The sequence below is a fragment of the Hordeum vulgare genome, chromosome 3H (genome assembly GCF_904849725.1).
Source record: "Hordeum vulgare subsp. vulgare chromosome 3H, MorexV3_pseudomolecules_assembly, whole genome shotgun sequence".
In the NCBI taxonomy this organism is placed as follows: domain Eukaryota; kingdom Viridiplantae; phylum Streptophyta; class Magnoliopsida; order Poales; family Poaceae; genus Hordeum; species Hordeum vulgare.
In genome coordinates this window covers 23805891-23813768 of record NC_058520.1, presented here as the reverse complement: position 1 = coordinate 23813768, position 7878 = coordinate 23805891, and the positions used below count along the sequence as shown (strand labels likewise).

Sequence of the window (7878 nt, the reverse complement as noted above, 5' to 3'; positions counted from 1 at the left end):
GGGTCCTAGTCTTCCGATACCATTTTGTCACGAGCTAGGACAAGTAGAATAAGTCCCATCAGATGCACATGCAAACAACAAAGTCTCAAGTAAACTCGAATATCGCATGTTGTTTGTATCTGCTAGAAAAAAGAGGGACAGCTAAGGCATCTTTCGTTATTGCTGATCACCCGATGCCATTTTGTCATGGGCTACAATAACCGAGGTCCTACGTGTATTCGTAATATCGTGATATTGCGCCTGCATCCGGTCGGGCTATAAGAAGGATCGCACATCACGAGCCCGAAGAGCACAGCCAACACATCATGCTTCTCACCATGGACGACGATGATCTTCTATATCTGTGCTCAGCTTCGCTCTCGTGCCAGTGTTGGCAAGTGCGGTTGTCCAGCTTCTGAAGCCGTGACGACGGCTGCCATCGGTGCCGCCGAACCCGCCGGTGATCGGGAGCGCGCACCGGCTGGTGAATTGACGCGCTGCCGCACCGCACGATGCGCGAGCTGGCCAGCGTGCATTGGCCGCTCATGTACCTCCGCCCGCGTGAGGTCCTCAAGACCCACGATGCCATCCCCGAAGCTCATGGCTGGCGACATCGTGGCCTACGGCTGGACGGACCTCCTATTCTTCCCTATCTCCGGCGACTACTTCCGAGAGCTTCGGAAGCTGTGCGTCTTGGAGATCCCGAGAAATGACCGTGTCCGCTCCTACAAGGACATCCGGGAGGAGGAGGTGTGGAGCCTCGTCGACGACACGGGGCCGGCCGGGCGTACGACACGAAGAGCAGCAAAGCCCAAGACTTAGTCGCGGCCATCAAGCAAAAGTTTGTCTACGGCACCGGCTTCTCCATCCCTGAGCTCTTCCCTGGTTTCATGGGGATTCTATCTTCCTCGCTAGCATGAGGAGCCACGTACCTCCAGAACGTTCGTGACACCATCGACAGCATCCTTGACGAGGGAGATCATCGACCACACGGAGTAAATCCTCAAGAGTCGCAGGTCAACCGCGTCGGAGAAGAAACTGGTGGAAGTTCTCCTCGGCCGGGCCTCCACGGAAATGAAGACTTTGGCTTCCCCGTCACCCGCTCCACGGTCAAAGCAGCTTGGTTAGTAGTACTACTACTATTGAGTCATTTTTGAGTCACATACAATTTTTGTAAGAAATAAAAATTTCAAAAGATTTTCAGGCCTCAACATTCATCTAGAACTATTAATTTTAACAAATATAAACATACGCATCAGTTAAAACCAGATTTCCATGCCTCGACACTTGTATATATATATACATAGAACATATATGCGGGAGGGATAGAGGCATCTCCATGGTATGGGTCACGTTACAGCTGATGATGAACCCAAAGGTGACGAGGAAGCTGCAGGGCGAGGTCAGGGTGTGGCGTTCCGCGGCAAGGAATTCGACACCGTGGTCGGAGGCCGGACGAGCGGCAGCTGCATCAAGCACATCGGATTGGTGATCAAGGAGACGTTCAAGCTGTTTTCACCAGCTACCATCTTGGTCCCTCGAGGGAGCACCGGTGCATGAGGGCTCAACGGGTACGTGACGCCAGCTAAGACAAGGGTGACCATAAACTCCTGGGCCATCATGTGGGACCCTTAGTACTCGGAAGATGTCGAAGAGTTCAGGCCGAAGAGGTTCAGGGAGCTCGCATGGACTTCCATGGCATCTCCTGCGGATATACACCATCCGGGTCTGCGAGATCAACAGGTATGTGATGCCTGCCAAGGCGAGGGTTATCATAAACTCCTGGGTCATCATGTGGCCCCCCAGTCCGGGAAGACGCCGACGAGTTCACGCCAGAGAAGTTCAAGGGAGCTCCCATGGACTTCCATGGCATATTCTTCAGGTACACGCCGCAGACCAAGGATGGCGTGTACCGGGAGCAGGAGTTTATGATGGCCCAACAGTTTATGATCACTCTCGTTTTGGCTGGCATCACGTACTCATTGATATTGCAGGCCCTTGAACGGTGTGTACCCGAAGCAGACATCATGGAAGTCCATGCGACTTGCCTTGAACTTCCCCGTCCTGGACTCCTCAACGTTTTCTCTGTACGGCTGACTATAGTAAAGACTAAAGAGTATCATACTGTAGTATCATGCATATGATATTATTGTATGATACTATCTTCATAATGCGTAGTATCGTAAATTAGTATCATATATGATCTCATTTATTGACATGCATGACACATACTTTCTCTGTTTTTAAATATAAGTCTTTTTAGATATTTTACTAGGGACTATATACGGAGCAAAATTAGTGAATTTATATTCTAATGCATGTTTATATACATCCGTATGTAGTCTTCTATAAAACCTGTAAAAAGGCTTATATTTAGGAACAGAGAAAGTAGTATCATAGCTTTTAACATGTTACGGTATCTATCTATGTTACTCTAACCCTCTCTCTCTTCTTTAATTGGCTATCACATCAATATATTTGCTAGTCTCAAGTACATGATACTACCTAAGTTACTCCCACTATGACCAGCCTACTACTCAGGAATTTAGGATCACCCTCGTCTCAGCTGGCATCACGTACCCATTTGTCTGGCAAGCCTGGGTACTCTCTCTAGGGACCAGGATGGGAGTTGATGGGTACATCCTGAATGTCTCCTTGATCACCACGCCGAGGCAGTTCATGCAGTTGCGGCTCACGAGGAGATCGGTCTTGGAGATGAGTTCCATGTCGCGGAACGCCGCCCTGATCTCGCCTTGCTGCTTCCTCACCGGCATGAGGAGAAACCTCGAGAGCATTTGTGCGAGCGTCAAGACATCCTGGAGGGAGCAAATCCAAGAGTGGCAGGTCAACCGGGTTGAAAAAGAACCAGGTGAAAGTTCTCATCGGCCTCCACGGGAATGAAGACTATGTGTTCCCCATCACCCGCTCCATTGTCAAGGCAGTTATCTTAGTTAGTACTGGTACTACTATTACCGTTGTTGTTGCTGCTGCCGCGGCGGCACTACAATTTTAGTAGTAACACGCACTACAATATTAGTAGTGACATGAAAGTTCATAAGATTTTCACACCTCAATATTCACATAGAACTATATTAGAAATATAAAAATACGCATAACTTAAAATAAGGTTGTCATGGCTCGACACTTCTCTATGCAAAACATATATACAGGTGCGAAGGAAACATATATATCCAGAGAAGCGACTTGCCAGTGCAGGTTGAGATGGACTCTCTAATGACAGTAAAATTGATTCAAGCTTCAGATGTTGACAGATCGGTTTACTCGTCCATCATGAAGGAGATTAGATATCTTTTGTCCCTTCGTGATTTTTGTATTACTCATGTAAATCGTAGCCAAAATAAAGTTAGTGATAGTTTAACCTATTTTGCTCGTAGCGAGGGTAGAACCATGACTTGGCTTGGTTCGGGACCTTCAGATGCTTTGAATTTGGCTGCGATGGATTGTAAGGACTTGAGGTTTTGAGTAATACAAATTTCTACCCGCAAAAAAAAAAAGAAGGAGACATCTCCATGGTATTGGGTCATGTCAGAGCTGATGATGGACTCAAAGGTCAAGAGGAAGCTGCAGGCGTGATCATGGGTGGAAAAGGGGTTGCCCGGTTCAAAAAAAAAATGGCAGCGTTCCGCTGCAAGGAATTCATGAATTCATCACTGAGATCGATCTCCGGACGAGCGACAACTGTATCAAGTACCCAGGCTTGGTGATCAAGGAGACGTTCAGGCTGTACCCACCAGCTCCCATCCTGGCCCCTTGAGGGAGCACCCAGGCCTATGAGATTAACACGGGCATATGATGCCAGCCAAGACGAGGGTTGTTAGCTCGTCTAAGCCTGCCGCCCTGTCGCAAGTTTCAGTTAAGTTTGGAGAATAAGCATAGCTATAGGTAGTTAGTTTTCTCGCCCTGATTTTCAGCTAGGATTAGTTTGCTTTCTGTTAGAGCGCCAGAAGACACGCGATGCGCGATCTCTGGCGCGTTGGTAGCGTCGGCGGGGGTGCTTGAGGACGTGGGATGGCACGACCTGGTAGTTGAGCAATTCCCGCAACACGATCGGATCTCACTGAATAAGAAGTGGAAGAACAGAAAAGCTGCATGCACTTAGCAGCGCAAAACCCTCTCGCCACCGTCTCTCTACCTCTCTCACTCTCGAGTCTCTCCTCTCGCTAGGTTTAGCAACAACAATTGGCATCAGAGCCGGGGAAGATCGATGGCTGGGGGGCGCGGGAACCGGCAGGACACGATCGGCAGCGCCTCGCAAGGAGACGCCGGGAACGGTCATCAAGGCGCAGGCGGCAGCGAGCAGCAAGGCGACGGCGGGGGGGGGGGGGGGGGGGGGGGGGATGATCGCGCGGGACGACACGGCTCCAAGTCCCCCGCACCGAGTCGCAGGGTGTCGTTAAAACCTCCGCCACGCCGTGGACGCCATGGCGAACTGGTTGTGCGCGAGCGAGTGGTGAGGGAGAGCGGAGGCTCTGCCCAATATCGGGTACTCACACGCACTAACTACATCGACTGGGCTATGGTGATGAGGGTGCAACTGCAGGCCCAGGGCCTGTGGGAGGCCGTGGAGTACGGCGGCGGCGACCGCGATGATCGCGCCGCCCTGGCCGCGCTACTCCTCACCGTACCTCCGGAGATGATCCGTGCCCTTGGCGGAAAGGACTCCACCAAGGAAGCATGGGAGACGTTGAGGACGATGCGCATGGGGAGCGAGCGCGTTCGGGAGGCCAAGGCGCAGACATGCCGACGCGAGTTCGAGGAGATACGCTTCCGTGACGGTGAGTCCATTGAAAATTTCTCCCTCCGCCTGACAGCAATCGTAAATGAATTGGAGCTGTTGAGCGATCCCGTCTCGGAGTACCGCACCGTGCTGAAATTCCTTCGGGCGGTGCCGCGCAAGTTCAGACAGATGGCTATGGCCATCGAGTCCTTCGTCGACCTGCAGACGCTGTCGATCGAGGAGGTGTGCGGCCGTCTGCAGTCCGTCGAAGAGGTTTACGCCCTCGATGACGTGGATCGCGGGGTCGACGAGCTGCTCCTCACAGAGAGGGAGTGGAACGCGTGCCAGCAACACCACGGCCAGGGTTCCTCCTCTGGAAATAGGGACGGCAAGGGACACTCTGGCCCGCGATCGCAAGGCGGGGAGCGGGGCAGTGGGCGCGGCGACGGCGGCAAGAAGGCCCCTGGCGTGAAACGCAAGGGGAAGTGCCGCTACTACAACATTCCTGGCCACTGGGCCAGGGAGTGTCGCAAGGCGGAACATGATCGCCAGAACCAAGGCGAGGCGGCGAACCTCGTCGAGGCGGACATGGAGCCGCCTGCGCTCCTACTGGCAACCATTGAGGAGAGCCAGCGGCCGGACCAGGTCGCGCCACTGATGGACAAGGCGCACGAGGAACCGGTGCGCGCCTAGGCCGTCTTCCTCAACGAAGAGCGCGTTGTCCCGGTCACCACGGGAGCGCGCGGCTCATGGTACTTGGACACCGGCGCGCGGCTCATGGTACTTGGACACCGGCACGCGGCTCATGGTACCGGCGCGGCTCATGGTACTTGGACACCGGCGCGCGGCTCAATCTTGACGAGACCGTGCACGGCTCCGTGCGTTTCGGAGACGGCTCCCTCATCACCATCAGCGGAAAGGGGTGCGTCATGTTCCGCTGCACCAACGGCAGCCAGCGTATGCTCGCTGACGTCTATTTCATCCCCAAGCTGCGAGCCAACATCATCTCCCTTGGCCAACTGGACGAGAACGGATGCAAGTCCGTGATCGAGGATGGACACCTCTGTGTGTTCGATCAAGAGAGGGAGCTACTCATCCGGGTCAGGCGCACTGCAAATCTCGTGTGCATCCTGCAGCTGGAGCTGGCTGCGCCGGCGTGTCTCCTGGCGAAGATGGACGATCTGGCATGGCTGTGGCATGCGCGCCTCGGCCACCTTCACTTCCGTGCAGTGAACGCCATGTCAAGGAGGGGCATGGTTCGCGGGATGCCTCACATAGACCACATCGACGAGATCTGTGACGGGTGCACAATAGGGAAGCAGCATCGCCTGGCATTCCCGCGCACGAGCCCTCACCGCTCCGAGCGCGCCCTAGATCTAGTGCACACGGATCTCTACGGCCCGATCAAGCTAGCGACTACAGGCGGTAACCAATACTTCATGTTGGTCGTCGATGACTGCAGCAGGTACATGTGGCTGGAGGTTCTCAAGTCCAAGGATGAGGCATTCAGGTGTTTCAAGAAGATTCAGGCCCAGGCCGAGGCGAAGCAGAACTGTCGCTTACGGGCTTTCCGCTCTGACAGGGGCGGCGAGTTCAAGGTCCACTGCGAGCAGAACGGCATCATACACCACACCACCGCTCCGTACTCACCGCAGCAAAATGGGGTCGTCGAGCGTCGCAATCAGACGATGGTCGAGATGGCCTGGTGCATGCTCAAAAGCATGAGGATGCCGGCGAAGTTCTGGGAGAAGCTCTCAAGTGCGCCGTGTACGTACAGAATAGAGCGCCCACAAGGAGCCTTAATGGAGTGACACCCTATGAGGCTTGGAGCGGGAGGAAGCCTACTGTCGAGCACTTGCGCACGTTCGGCTGCATTGCGCACATGAAGAATACGGGTCCTCGTGTGACCAAGCTCTCCGATCGGTCCACACTCACTGTGTTCGTCGGCTACGAGGAGGGCTCCAAGGCTTACCTGGTGTACGATCCGGTGGCGAACAAGGTGCACATCACCCGCAACCTGGTGTTCGAGGAGCGTCGTGCGTGGCCGTGGACTGCCGATGGGGCGACATGGCAAGGAGAAGCGCCCGAGACGTCGTCCTTCACAGTGACCTACACCACCGAGTCCGGGGAGCACATCGTCGACAGAGGAGAGGAGTCCTCACTAGCGCTCCCACGGCGCGCCCCCGAGCCTGCAACACCAACTATCGCCACGCCCACCCAGGGCGCAAGGCTCTGCACTCCGCCGACACACGACAACACCTTGGATGCTGCCGCAGACCTAGACACGCCACGACGCTACAGGCGCATCGAGGACGTGTACGGCACCACCAATGTTGTGCGAGCTCCGACGGAGATGCCCGATCCTGAGTTCGAGGATGACGAGCTCGGGATGTTGTGCCTGGTCGCTGCAGACGAGCCGGTGAGCGTAGACGAAGCGCTAGCCTCCCCGGAGTGGAGGGCGGCGATGGAAGAAGAGATGCAGGCCATTGCTGACAACGACACATGGTCGACAGTCGTGGTACATCCCGAGTGCCGTGCGATCGACCTGAAGTGGGTATTCAAACTGAAGAAGGATGCAGACGGCAATGTAGTTAAGCACAAAACGAGGCTTGTGGTAAAGGGGTATGCCCAGAGACAGGGGGTGGACTTCGATGAGGTGTTCGCGCCGGTGGCTCGGATGGAGACGGTGCATGTGCTCATCGCACTTGCTGCATACTCTGGCTGGGAGGTTCACCACATGGACGTCAAGTCCGCGTTTCTGAACGGCGACCTGGCAGAGGATGTCTACGTCCAGCAACCGGAGGAATTCATCAATCCAGATGATCCACGAGCTGCTCTGAAGCTCACCAAGGCCTTGTACAGGCTGCGTCAGGCCCGCGTGCATGGTATGCCAAGCTAGACGCCTCCCTACACGAACTGGGCTTTGCACGCAGTCCCCTGGAGCACACCGTGTACAGACGCGGCGAGGGGAGATCGCTACTACTTGTGGTAGTCTACATCGACGATCTGGTCATCACAAGGGCGGACGGCGATGAGATCACAGCGTTTAAAGCCGAGATGCAGCGATTGTTCAAGATGAACGATCTTGTTCTACTGTCCTACTACCTCGGAATCGAGGTGAAACAAGAGCGCGACAAGATCACTCTCTGTCAGAGAGGGTA

At 54.6% G+C, this 7878-nt stretch overlaps 1 pseudogene; it reads left to right on the top strand.

Moving 5' to 3' along the window:
- Positions 1–304: 304 nt before the first annotated feature.
- On the top strand, positions 305–3985 carry LOC123439360 (annotated as a pseudogene).
- Positions 3986–7878: the final 3893 nt, after the last annotated feature.